The 14,625-nt window shown below is 42.7% G+C and overlaps 1 protein-coding gene across 7 annotated transcripts in view; it reads right to left on the bottom strand.

Annotated features, from left to right (window-relative positions):
* Positions 1-14,625, bottom strand: part of LPP (LIM domain containing preferred translocation partner in lipoma) — a 576,448-nt gene that overhangs the window by 409,288 nt on the left and 152,535 nt on the right. For all 7 annotated transcript variants that reach the window (XM_074297900.1, XM_074297898.1, XM_074297901.1 and 4 more), the window contains one exon: positions 9,453-9,509. The gene's annotated coding sequence lies outside the window, so the exon portion shown is untranslated. The remainder of the gene's footprint in view (positions 1-9,452; positions 9,510-14,625) is intronic.

Consider the following 14,625-nt stretch of genomic DNA (forward strand, 5'->3'; position numbering starts at 1 on the left):
GAGCAGTCAAGAAAGGTTAAAATTCCCCAAATCCATGCCCTTTGGGCTCAGTTACTGTGCTAACTCCTCCTTCATCTTGACCTCTCATCCTACCCATACACCAGGCAGAGGAAAAAAAAAATAAAGACTCTTTCCTTCCCAGAGCCCCCCAGAATCCCAGATTGGCAAATGGGTTTCTGATACCCAACCCGGGCTCTCTGGTTTTGACTTAGTTGCTTCAATTATCCCAATCTCAGCCACTTTTCTCTAAACACAGATAGCTCTATTAATCTCTAATGTAGGAAGGAGACAAAGAAAGCCAGTTCCCTTCTCCTTCTATTTGTTTCTTGACAATAATCATCAAAACAATTTGGTACAGGTTAAAAAAACAGGTTGATCATTGAAACAGATTAAATATGAAGTATACAGAAAGAAATAAAACTATTAGTCAAGCGCACAATAATCACAAAGAACTAAACTAGGGAATAAGGGCTCAAAATCTTTCAGAAAGAAAATGAGAAAATAGAAAATAAATAAATAAAGCTGGCAGAAAATGGGTTTAGACCAACAGTTCACACCACATATAGGAAGACGGATCCTGAATATATACATGACAAGAGATAAAGTGTCACATCATGAACAAATTAGAGAAATAAGAAGTTCATTTCTTTTCAGATGCCAGAATAAAGATTTCATGACCAAACAGGAGAGAGAGAAGACAGAAAATGGCCTTCTCTGTTCCCCTGGATGGGCCATGTGCTAGGATGAACCTCTTCCCTATGAGAACCTCAAAAAGATCTTCTCTTTCTTGAAGGTGTGTGTGTGTGTGTGTGTGTGTGTGTGTGTGTGTGTGTGTGTGTGTGTGTATGTATGTGTTTGTCATCCCCTCTACAAGGAACTACTTCCTGAATAGGTTCACACAGAGAATGGCTTTGGCTACACACGAACTACTGAGTTCACATGTCTTAAGGGATGGCTGCCATCAAAACCTAATATGTCAGCACTATCAAGCCCGAGGATTCCTTCCCGGTACATGGCCCCACTCTATGGCTATTTGTTGCAAGGGAGTAGAAAGGAAGCGAGAAATAGAAATGTGGAAGGCAAAGGGACCAGTCCCATGCTTGGTCCGGTGCCTCTGTTTATAACTCATCAAAGCTTTAAACTTCCACCAAGGCTAGGTTCTCTTTCAGTAGACATAAGATCTGCCATCCAGCCTCATTCCAAGCTGGACACACCAGGTCAGGATCCCCCCAGGTCTGGGATTATAAATAACAAGGCTCCCTCAACTGGCACAGGAAGAATTAGACCATGGAGCACAGTGATACTAAAGTGGCGACAAATGAAACCATCATTTAAAAGGAGAGGTCAGGCAGGACAGTGGTCACAGCTTCTAGGATCACAGACTTAGAGCCAGAAGTTTCACATGTCATCTAGTCAAACCCTATCATTTTACAGATGGGGAAACAGAGGTCTGGAAAATCCAGGTGACTTGCCCAGCACCAAAAAGGGAAGTGATGGGAGACTTGAACTCAGGTTTCAGACTCCAGATTGTGCCCTTTCAATTGTGCCATGAGAATCCAAGCTGGATGACCATAGGAATGGTGACCTTCTTCATTTGTTAAATGAGGAAAAAAATAATAACCGGACCACCTACATCTCAGGGCTGTTGTGACAGGTTTAAATGTGACAAATTGCTATATAAACCTTCAAAAGTAGGATATAAATTCCACTGCTGTTATTATTAATCTTCTTCTCTTGCAGAGCCGGTACCCTAGTTCAAACCTTCATTAATGAAATCACCTAATTGGTTTTATGGCATCCGGTGCCTTCCCACTCCAATCCGTAGACGATACAGATCTCAACACCCCTAAACCTTAGGGAGCTCCCTAGTGCTCCTAGGGTGAAATGCAAAATTCTTGGCCCCCACTCCCAGCAGTTGGTACTTTTCCTTCTTGAAGTCACACTGCGCAATTCTGTACCTACTGTGGATTTCCTTACCTGCCTATACATCACTTCCCCTCACTTCCTGGCCAACAAGTAGAATTGGGGACGGAGACTAATGTGTGCCCATCTTTCCATCCCCAGGGTAAATAGTCCTTATTGTATTATAGCGTGTGTACTATAACATATTTAACATGTATGGGACTGCCTGCCATCTAGGGGAGGGGGTGGACGGAAGGAGGGGAAAATTCAGAATAGAAGTGAGTGCAAGGGACAATGTTGTAACAAAATCACCCAGGCATATGTACTGTCAAAAAAAGTTACAATTATAAAATTAAAAAATATATATTATAGTGTGTGTGTGTGTGTGTGTGTGTGTGTGTGTGTGTGTGTGTGTACACACACACACACACATACTTGATAGTACTTGAGGCCCTCTCAAGATTTGGGTGTTATAATAGGGACTATTATATAATATATTTAAAATTGTATAATATATTAATATTATATTATATAATATTATATAATTCTTCCAATGGCATCCTAACCCTAATCCTAACCCCAAACCCTAAACATATGTATATATATATAAAATATTATATTATATAATGGTCCCTATTATAACACCAAATCTTGAGAGGGCCTCAAACACCACTCAAGTCCAATTATAACAAAGGGTGGTCAGGACCTGAGTGTTCAAAGCTTGGTCCCGGGAAAGGCTTCTCACCCAGCCACAGAGAACCCTTTCCTGCCTCTCCTCCCCACTGCTGTTAATGTGTTCACCTTGTCCCATTCCCTAAAAAGCAGCACCAGGAATATATGAATTTATTTGCTAGAGATTTAAGTACCCGTCTCTTCTTATAGAACATAAGCTCACGAGAGCAGGAATCACATGTTGGTGTTTGGAACCCCAGAACCTAGGCCAGTGCCTAAGGCCCGATATCTGATTGCTGCCAAGCACTAGGCCCCGACTCCCCATAACTGACTCCTATACATCCTTACGACCAAAGCAATGAAACAAAGGCCCAAGTTTCTCCTGCAGCAAGGGTAAGAGAAGGGGAACTGTTCCCCACCTCGATTTCCCTGCATTTAAAAGCTGGCATCTATGAAAATGGGAGCTTATCTGTGACAAATGTTCCTTTCAGTGCTTCTCAGTTATAGCCCCACAAAGCCAGAGCGAGTGAGAGAGGGATAGAGATACACCATCCATCTCCCCCCGCTGGCATCTGGGAATTGCAAGCCTTGAACAACATCTCGCCATGGCGTGATGAACCCCTGGCTCTCTTGTTGATTAATCCATCCTCTGTCTTTCCGTCTCACTATTTATTAATGCGCCCAGCTAGCTGCAGTCGGCACCGCCGGGCACTCATCCTGGCTTGCCATAATTCAGGGAGAAACCTTATGAGGGAAAGGGTTTATAGGAGAGGAGGGAGGGAAAGGGCTACCAGCACACTGTCTGAGTTTAAATGAGTCCCCGAGAGGGGACGGAGCTGGGACTGCCCCATTTGCTTAAAGAACAGACCCCCAAGTCAATTTCTGCTCAACTCAATTTGTTTTAAAACCAGTCCCACATGTGCAGATTCACCCAAAGATCTGAGAAGCAACTGTCTTCAGCAGACAATTCTCCTGCGGTATTATCAGAGCCATCAAGACCTTTCTTGATTATCAGAGGAGCGGGGCCAACTCCCCTGCATGTGACCTTAGCCTGGTCCTCCTAGGTCTGCACTCCCTTCACTTCCTCATCTGGAAAAGGAGAACCTGGGCCAGATGGTGCCATCCCGCAGGGGCAAGCCGGGAGTCTCCTTCCCTGCCTTACCTTCTCCCCACAAAGCACTCTGGGAAAATGAAGGATGCTGAGAGCCCGTGGGGGCCCCAGCTCCTCTAGAAAAAGAGCTCAGAGAAGGCACCGCCTCCCTTCTTGGCAGTCTGCAGGACTCCAGGAGTACAATGTTGCATATGTGTGTTACTGTCACACTCGCTTGATGTGCTAATTTGGGCTGCCTTCCCCCCCTCCATGTTTCTTTTTTATTCTTTGCTACAAGGGGTGGCTCTCTGGGTAGAGAAAGGAAAAAAGATATATCTGGGTGATTTCAAAACAAATGAGATTTTTTTTTTTAAAGAAAAAAAGAAAAAGACTCCAGAAAAAGAGAACAAAGAAACAAAGAGGAAGCCAAGGTTTTTCTTTAATAATATTCAGTCTCCTGCATCTATATCTGACCGAGAACTCAGAGATTAGTGGGCTGACCCCCTAATTTAATAAACGAGGAAACTGAGGTCCAAATGAAGAAGTTAACCAGCATGCCCAAGTTCACCCAGCTACAAAGTTCCAGGACTTTTTCCACTAGGTCTTTCCACATCCTCCCTCGCTTCTTCTTCACAACAGGCCGAGAAGCGAGGCAATATCATTTTCTCATCCCCACTTTGTGATTCCAACACCAAGGCCCTTTTCACTAGACAGCATTCCCATTCCACTGGACTATTTTATAGATGGGAAAATGGAGGCCAAGTGACATCACTTTCCCAAAGTCTGGCTATTAGTAGCTCAGCTGGCGCTAAATACTGAAATTCCTGAATCCCATCCCAATCTTTCCAATCTCCCACAAAGCTTCTCTCAGAAATAAGCACCAGGGCTTGTCCGGATCTCATTCCCCAATCTTCTGCCCATGATGGAAGGGGATCCGATGGAACCCTTTGGGGGTGCTGTTACCCACAAACACCTCACTTTCACCTGAGAGAGCTCATGAATCACTCCTTCTCCAGAATACAGAGAGCCGGAAGAGGCTTGAGCTTTTCCCCCAAATCTGTCCTCCTCCCAGCAGGGATGGAGATTAACAGAGGCCATTAGATATTCAGTCCGAAACTGTAAACAGGGTGTACCATTTCAAACTGCATGAAAAGGCAGCTTTAAATAGACTCTGTCTAAAGAGAACATAATGTGGAGGACCGAGGCCGAGCCCAAATCAGGGGCTGATGTCCCAAGCCAGGGAAAATAGCCAACACATGGGGCTAGCAAATGTGGTTCCTGACTATACCTCCAGGGGCCAGATGATCTACTACTCTGCTCCTGTCTTCCTGGTAGACAATTATTCAGGTGAAATTCTCCAAGTAGCATAATAAACACATATTCCCCTGGAGGAGCCATCATGGGAGAAATTTAACAGCCCTCCAGACACACCTCCAGGCTTCATTAAACTACTTAGATCCAATCAGGGTAAGCTTGGGGGGCATTTTATTGATTGAGAGATTATCAGCTAATAAACATGAATTGATCTACTCTGTACTAAGCACTGTGGGTGGGAAAACAAAACTTACTTCTAGGGGCTTATATTCTAGAAGGGGAGTCAACGTAAGGGAAGACAACAGAATCAATCCATTTATTCAATGACTCCATTGGTCTTAATTAACTGGAGGATGCCTATTTACTCTCCCCTGTGGTTTACAAACAAGAAAACAATGGATATTTTTGGAAGAGGCTCATGGGGAGAGATGCACAGGAAATGATTCATTTTTATTTCCTTTGCTTTTCCTACTACTCCAAAGAAATGTATTTTTCCTCTTCTGCAGGGACTATGATGTGGCATAATGAGCTGCTTTCTGATGTCCAGTGAGTCATAGGACCTCTTCTACTTTCTTTGCAAGATCTGGGGAGAATACCCTCTTCATATTTCATCTCCCATCTCCACGCTTCTCCCTCTTGACTTCCTCTTTTGAGAATCCTTAAATTTCCTTTGATGGGCCCCATTCAGTGTTTGTTAGTCCTTGTAAGAAGCACATCCACATCCACCTTCCTCCTCCCCACTCAAAGTATTTTTGTAAACATGCTGAGATGTCCCAATAATAAGGCAATGTTTCATCTTGGATCCGTACAGTGTCTGGCACATAATAGGTACTTTGTAAATGTTAATTAATGATTAAAATAGCACACAGAGGAACAAAAAATAAGGGCCACTGGGAGAAAGAAGATGCTAACGATGAGGGAAGTACTACAGATGAAGGTCACAACCCAAGATGAGTGATCAGCAGTGTTTGATCCAGAACTCAATGCTACAATGATCCAAGAGCTACACAAATGGGCCTGGTCATCCCGGCAGACCTCACAGCCTAAAAATGATCGGGGCAATCACAATTAAAAGACAAAAACTGGCCAGAACACATCCAATGAGTCTCAAGCCACTGAGATTTTGCCAACTGGTGGCAAGAGTTTTGAAGGATGAAGAATGAGCCTTCTTGAGGCTCGGGGGTAAGAAGCGGCCCTTCCCCAGAAGGGCGTTATATTTCTGACTCTTGCTAAAGGGGTTGGAACTCTACACTTTGCTGGATTTGTTCCTGTCCCCCTCTCCCCAAGCTGCCCTCTACCATTCAATTACCAACAAGTATGTGCCAGGAACTGGATCAGGATTTAGGGATACAAAGGAACATTTAAATGGAGATTAGAAAAAGCAGCATTTAAAACCATAACAGAGATTTAAAGTGAAACAAATAATTTTTGCCCAATATAATTATTATGAATAGCAGTAATATTACTTACATAACTAATATTTCTACTATTTCTTGATAATATTGTCAATATAATCTTCCTAATAATGATAGAATTATTAATTAGAATGTATATGGTACAAAGCACTTTGCAAACATCTCATTTTAAATTCACAACAGCCCTGTGTTGTAGATGCTATTTTTATTCCCATTTTATAGATAAGGAAACTAAGGTAAAGGGTAAAGGATCTCATAGCTGGTAAGTGTCTAAAACTGAAACAGCACTCAGGTTTTCTAAATCCTAAACTCATGGAACCACTGAGCCGGCTATAGAGAACAAAAATAGAGTAACAAGGCACCAAGATATCATAGAGAATATTCCTAATTACTAAAAAACTTCCGAGACTAAATTTGTCCTTATTGGAACAGGGCTCTGGCTATCAGCAACAGGTTATAGGAAGACATTTAAATTAAAAATATCTCTTGTCTCTGTCATAAGTCCAGGCTATTTATAAGGTCATTAAACAGGTGAGACATCACACCCTGAATGCTTTCAGGTGACAAAATTCTATCACTTTCATACGTTATCAGTTCCATTCAAAATGTTTGTTAAAATAGTACCTTGCTTTTAGTTAATAATCAGTTGCTAAATAAGGATAAAGCGATGTGAGGGGAATGATTCATTCTATTGTCCGGGAAAATTATTAGAATGTTAAAATCCACTATTATGTAATTAAAGGTTGTCTACATCCAGAAGGTGCCTGTCCCCAGTAACTCTCCAGGAATGCTGGAGATGGCTACAAGATATCAGGGTTCCCCCAGATCCTGGATCTACCTTGTCTTGGGTTACCATCCTTTGGAACTGGGCGAGGTTCACCAAGTTTGTGTTTTGGGTTGGCTTGTATTTTGACTTTACTCAAATTTAATTAAATGTTTACAATTCCTTTGCCCAAAGGCTATAAAACTCTGCATGTCCTTGGACCTATCAGTGCCATTACTGGGTCTGTATTGGAAAGAAATCATAAAGGAGGGAAAGGACCCACATTTGCAAAAAAAAAAAAAAAAAAGAGGGAGAGCTCTTTTTGTGGTGGCAAAGAATTGGAAAAGGAGTGGATGCCCATCAACTGGGGGATGGCTGAACAAGCTGGAAGGAATATTATTGTTCTATAAAAAATGATGAACAAACTAGTTTTAGAAAGGCCTGGAAAGATTTACATGAACTGATGCTAAGTGAAACATACAGAATCAGTAATATAATAACAACAAGAACGTGGTCAACTATGAAAAACGTGGTTCTCAGTGGTTCAGTGATTCAAGACAATATCAATAGCCTTTGGGCAGAAAATGGCATCTACATCCAGAAAAAGAACTATGAAGACTGAATGTAAATCAACATATGCTATATTCACTTCTTTTTTCTGTTTTTTTTTTCCTCCCCATCGTTTTTTTTTTTTTTCTTTTTTTCATTTTTTCACACCCTTAGCTAAATCCTGTATTATTTAAATCTTCCTGGGCCTGGATGGGACCCATTTCCAATTTGGTCTCCTTTGCCAAATGACCAAATGCATTTCTTTCTAAAACTATTTCAGATTTGGGGGGTTTGTTTCTGCAAACAACAGAGATGACATATGCAATTCTAAAGTGCTTCATAAACATCATCTAGGATGATGATGCACAAGGCTTTATTCCCATCTCTCGTATTGCTCTTCTCAACATCTCAGAGATGCTTGCCTCCAGGGAGTCACTGTTATCAGACACTGAACAATTCCCTTGGCCTTTCCGATGGTTCTGTGGCTTGCAATTTTCAAAATTTTAATGATGAATGTGTTCCTTTCAAAACAGAACTCCAGTTGGCTTTTTTCACTGGGTAAAGTCCTGTCCCAGAGGCTCTTTGGCCAGTCAAAGTAGGAATATCATCATAGAGAGCCATGCCTGGGGCAGTGGTCTGTGAGTGTGCACTAAGGGAATTTAAGTGAAAATCTCTGTCATGTGGTTACATTTCCAAGATCATTTGTTGGACAGTGACTAAAGCACACAGATGTATTTACTAGTTGCAAGATATATAAATATATATATATATATATATATATGTATTTATGATCAAAAATATAAATATATATTTATGTTTTTATTATACATATATTTAGATTTCTTGATCATATATATAGATATCAATATGTTAAGATATATATTTTTCCCTTCTAAAATAAGACCAGATGCCCAACGAGGTCCTCTACAGCTCTAATGCTCTGATTTTAAGTTGACTAGGCAGCTCTGGTATTGGGATTAGTTCTAGATCCCAATTCCAATCCTGCCTTAGGCAATGATCAGCTAAGTCACTCTAGACAAGTCCCAACTTTTCTTCCTTAATTTCTCATCAGGAAGATGGGATTAGAACTTGCCTCAGAGGATTCTTTTGGGGATCAAATGAGATAACATAAATCAAGTGCTTTGTGAGCCTTAAAATGCCATAGAAATGTGGACTCTAGTTACTGTTAAAGATCTTTTTTGGGGGGGCAAGTAGGTGGCACAATGGATAGAGCACCAGCCCTGAATTCAGGAAGACCCGAGTTCAAATCTAGTCTCAGACACTTAACACTTCCTAGCTGTGTGACCCTGGGCAAGTCACTTAACCCCAGCCTCAAAAAAAAAAAAAAAAAAGGTCTTTTTGGACCCTAGCTATTTTAGGAATAGCTCATTCAGATCCTTTTAAAAATTTATTTCTGTAAATATAAAAAGAAGCTAAAGTCTCTCTTAGTGCCCATATAATGTTCCATAGCTCACAGTCATGAGATCATGTCAAGCACTGGAAAGGAAGAAAGAGACCATCTCATCCACCCCTTCCTTCTACAGGAAAGGGAAATGAGGTCCAGTGGGGAAGTAAATGCAAGAGTCGGGTCTATGATTTCTACTGTACCCCACCCCCATGTCATCTTCAACTGTGCAGTCAATCTATTGCAAGCCGGAGCTCCCAATAATCGAGTCATGACTGTGGATGGATGGCCACCTCCCCGGAAACCTTAGCAACAGTTCTGTCTGTGCACGGGAGCCCTTACCTCAGAGGGTCAGCAGCGGCAGTGACAGCAAAGGTCCAGGGACACCAGAATGGGCAGCTGTGGATGAAAGAGCAGGAGGTCAGCATGAAGTCATTGAGACAAAGGTCCCTTATTAACTACAAGTACAGAGAAGCTGACCATCAACAAATGGTTAATAGAGTGAATGCAAGAAAGCAACCAGATTAACTAGTAACAAGATTACCTCAACCTGAAAAGGGGGCGGGGAGAGGAGCTACACTGACCCAATTCCAGTTGAAGAAGATCACTGCATCATAGTTTGAAAGCTGGAGGAGATAATCTAGTCCAACTGCTAAATTATAAAAATGGGGAAACCCAGGATCACGGGGGAGCTAGGACACTCAAAAGCATGCAAGTAGTCAATGACAAAAAGTGTACTTGAACTTGAGACTCCAGATCAATCAACCAACCCCCATTGATTTATCAAGCACAAATAGGCTGAGATTACATAGAAAAAGGAGCAATGCCTCCTGCCTCCAAGGAACTTACAATCTAATGAGGAAGACAACAAGCCCTTCCTTAGCTTCGTACAGGATCCGTAGGACACAGGAGGAAAAAATCATTGGGGCTGAGGAAAAGACGAATGTGGAAAAGCAGCTTTTGAACTAAGGCTTAAAGGAAACCAGGAGTTCTGAAAGTTGGAGGTTACTTACTCCATGATAAATGTTGTTATAATCCCACAATTAAATGAAAGCTTGTGGAGTCCAGGGACTGATTCATTTTTATCTTTGAACACCCAATGGTGAGCTACCTACAATAGGCACTAGGGACGCCGTAGTGCAGAGAGCACCAGGCCAGGAAGAGTCAAGAAGACTTCCCTAGTTCCCGAGTTCAAATCTGGCACAGTACCCACCACAATGCAAGTGCTTAACAAACACCTAGTGATGGACTACTCCATCACAGCCAGCTGAAAAGATGAGGCTGATTCCTTTGTTGTTGGTGAGCTCATCATTTCCGGATGGGATCCCTGATGGTGATGAGTTGATGGTAAAGATACTTTCCTACGTCATTTTTATGTTTTACGAAAGAGTAATATGAACTGATAAAGAGGGGAATCAGCAGAAGCAAGAAAGGAATTCATATGATGATAAAAAGAGAGAGAGAGCAAAGGACAATAACCACAAAAATGAAGTGAACATTGTGCAGTTATATCCAATATAAGCGACCAAGTTTGGGCCTGAAGGAATGAGGAAAAAGTGTACCTCAGTTCTTTCTTTGCAGAAGAGGACTATGGGAGTAGAACATTCATGTACAATATATGACATTATTATTTACATTTACATCTAACATCACATTACAAATATTGTTAATTCATTGTATGGAAATTCCCTTTTTTGCTTCTGAGTTTTACAGGGGATGGTGGCCGGGGGAGAGAAGTACGCACAGAGCTAGAAATAAAGGTGATGCAAAAACAAAAATGTCACTGAGCTGTGCTCAGACAGCAGAAACTTTCCCTCCCCCCAAACCCAAGCCTTCATTGTGGGGAGGCAGCCTGTGATGGCTGGAAGTCATGGTGATGGCGCGTCTGCCTCCAGGGTGCACAAGCACTCTTGGGGCGCAGCCTGAACAAGTGAAAGGGGAGAGCGGATTTTTCATCTGTGGTCTAACCAAAAGGCCACGCGGCCGTATGAGAGAAGGGCCCAAGCCCCAAGTCTCCTGACCCAGAAAGGGAGCATTGGGCAACATTTCTCAGCGAAGGTGGAGAGGCTTCAGGGCTGGGGCCACCTCCCGACACCACAGATGCCTTCGCAGGCGTACAGATGAGACTTTCTCATTCTGCTTCTGAGGTCTGAGGTTTCCATCACTCTTTCTTATTAGCCATATCTGTCACAGATCTTGCGCTGAAAGTGGGGTGCAAATATTCTCATGGGAGTTCTCCTGCCCTTCCCAAGCTCGCTGCAGGAGAAGGAAGAGAAAGCAAGAAGAAGCTCACGTCTCAGCTGAAGATGAATAACTGGCCAAAGCAACATTGGCCTCCGATGCATCTTCTCAGACAAGGGGGTCCCAACAAGCACAACTCTTAACCTCCGATGGACTAACTGATGCTCAGCCCTGAAGACCCAGCTACAGAGGAGGGGAACGCCTCCCAACCCAGAGCCTGCATTGCCAGGTCCTTGGCCACCCACCCACCTGGTCCGCCATTTTCTTTTTATCTGCACTTACAGAGCAGGAAGCTCTGGCTGAAGAACCTCCCCAGGAAGAAGGAGCTGGGCCGGGTTAAGGAAGGCTTGGTTCCCGGGAAGACCAGCTACTTGCTCTTGGGACTATTTTTTGTGGTCATTTTTTCAGAAAAGTGTTCTCCTGCCTTCTACCAAGATCCGAGGGTTTACATATGTAAGTCACTGGTATTTGTACCACAAGGTCAGCTGGGAAAAAGGAGGAGGAAAGCCTGACATGGATGTCCCTCTCTTAGAATTCCTGCTTTCCTCTAAGGCTTACTAAGTGCCACCTCTTACAGGAAGCCTTTCCTGATTCCCCACATGGTGTAATTACTACATTGGCTGCTATTCTACTCTCAAATCTCTCATCTTGTCCTAAGCCCAAGGCCCCTCGAAGAGCTGCCTGCAGCTGTCTACAGGAGCTTGTGTGTGGGTGTTAAACGTCAAACCTCAACTACAAGCGGGATTCAAAATCAACTGTAAAATTTCCCAGGTTTGAAACCGTATGGAAGTCCATTCTTAAAAGCATTGTGAGAAAGCTACCCATTAAACTCTATTTTCTCGCCATCATCAAATTCTACATTTGGGTAGTCTCTGACCAGCTCAATCTATGGACTCATGCAGTCCCTTAAAACACCTAACGTTGTTTTGTTTGGTTTTTAAGATGCATCATTTTCTAGTCCAGAATTTCTGAACTCTGGGGCAGCAGGTGGCGCAGTGGATAGAGCCCCAGCCCTGAATTCAGAAGGACCCGAGTTCAAATGTGGTCTCAGACACTGAACACTTCCTGGCTGTGTGACCCTGGGCAAGTCACTTAACCCCAGCGTCAGGGGAAAAAAAAAAAAAAAAAAAAGAATTTCTGAACTCACATAAGACTTTTTATTTATTCTTCTTAAATTTAAATGGGCCCTATGCTCTAGCCCATCAAGACCAAATGGAAAGTTGATTGTCTTTGTCTTCAAGGTAGCCATCAAAGTAAAATCAATCTATGGATGCACATAAAGCCTGTGTATATATCCTCAGGCCAAAGTAAAAAGAGCCCAGAGTAATTTTTTTTTAAGAATCAATTAAAATATGTGAGTATTCAAAATTTAACCCACAAATGTACTTATAATACCGTCGGCCTGGTACGGAGAGGCTGGAGACAAAGGTTCCCTGTCTTCTGCTCAAGAGGCCACCAAACACTTTCCCTCCTAAGCCCACCCAAGATGCCGGCCTGTAATACAACAAATTCCATCACCTATGAATGATTTGGTTGTCTCATTAAAGAATGTTTGCCAGTGTTTAATTGCTTCCCTTCTGATTTTAATTTCCTTACCTGTCAGCATCCATCAGCCACACTGAGATCTTTTTGACATCCTGGTTGATTGTGCTGAAATTAATCAGATTTTTTTTTAACTGTAAATTGCTTTGGCCCTAAGGTAGAAATGGCAATTTCTTATGAGGATATTTATTTATAAAGTTCTGTGAAAGGGGCTTACTAATGGCTGAGACCCAGAGAGTGCTCCAAGGCCTACATTTTCTCATTTGGCTTCAGAGAAACCCTGGTATGGAAAGAGTCCTTAATATAGTTATTATGATCCCCATTTTCTGGATGGTGAAACCATGGCTTGATGGGAGTCTGGCCTATGGTTTCCCAGAGAATGTTCTGGGCTCGGAGTCTGGAAGATCTAGAATATCTGAACTTCTAATCAAGTTCCCAAGATGGGATAAAAATAGCACATGCTTTATAGGATAAAACGAGATCCTATATGTAAGGCATTCTATAAATATAAACCCGCAATGTTGTTGAGTTGTCAACCAAGGCAGGATTTCCACCCTAGTTTTCCCAGGCCCCGCTGTATACCGCAGAGAACGCTTCTCATTTAGAGGCAAACTGAGTGATTATGGGAAACGAGAGTCCAGAAATGAACAAAGTCTAGTCCATTATACTAGAAAGGGAAAAAATAGCAAGAGTCCAGGGGTGGGAGAAAGGGACGGGTCTAAATTCTGTTTATACCAAAGCCATGGAGATGACACCAGTAATCCAATTCTAACCAAAATGTTGAAATGACCAAAAACAACCTCAGCCCATGCCAGTAGTTCAAGAAATAGTGAAATAAATTCTAGTACTCCAAAGATCACTGGAATAGGCTTAAATTTGCAAGTGGCCTCCAGGAGGCCCCCGACCATCAAGGATGGAGGCAAGGTCAAAGATGTAAGGCAGCAGGTAGCCCAGAAATAAATCCAAGTCTTGTCAGACCCGAGCAAAGGGAAAGGAAGGGGTGCTGAGGGAGAACATCATGGCTGACTCCTTAAAGGGCAACAGAAGATGAAATCAGAAGAGAAGGCTGTGCTATCAGTGTTTTGTTTTTTAAGTGATTCCAGATTATGTACTGGAGAGGCAGATAAGAAGTGTAGAAATAGCATGCAAGAAAACTAAGTGGCAGCTCATCCAAGGACGGTTATTGTCAGAAAGAAAATCAGTGGCAGCAGTAACTGAGAAGGAGAAATGAAAGGTTCAGCTTAAGAGGAACAAAGAGATAAGCAGAGCCTTGGAGCTGGGACTGATAGGGGGAAGATGATGAAGGCACCAAAAAGAGCTATGGAGATGGAGCTGGGAGATAGTTAGGTGAGGAGAAGATGAGGAGGGTGCAAGCTAGAGGAGCCTGGCAGGACACCACATAACGGTCCCCAGAAATAAAAGACAGAAAAATGGAAAAGAACCAAGAAAGGTATATTCAAAAGGAATCCATCATGGAAGGAAGAGAGGAAATAAGTGTTCAAAAGGAGAAGGAGAAAAAGAGAAGATGGAGCACCAGAAGAGGGGGGGGCAAGGAAGGAAGGGAGGGGAAGAAAGGGAGGAAGAATGGAAAGAGGGAAGGAGGGAGGGAGGGAAGAAAGACAGAAAAAAAGAGGGGGGAGGGATCAAGAGGGAGAGGGAGGGGAGAAAGAGGGACAGAGGGAAAGGAGGAAGGGAGGGGGGAAGGGAAGGAGAAATAATTCATAAATGACTT

The sequence above is a fragment of the Sminthopsis crassicaudata genome, chromosome 3 (assembly GCF_048593235.1).
Source record: "Sminthopsis crassicaudata isolate SCR6 chromosome 3, ASM4859323v1, whole genome shotgun sequence".
NCBI lineage: Eukaryota > Metazoa > Chordata > Mammalia > Dasyuromorphia > Dasyuridae > Sminthopsis > Sminthopsis crassicaudata.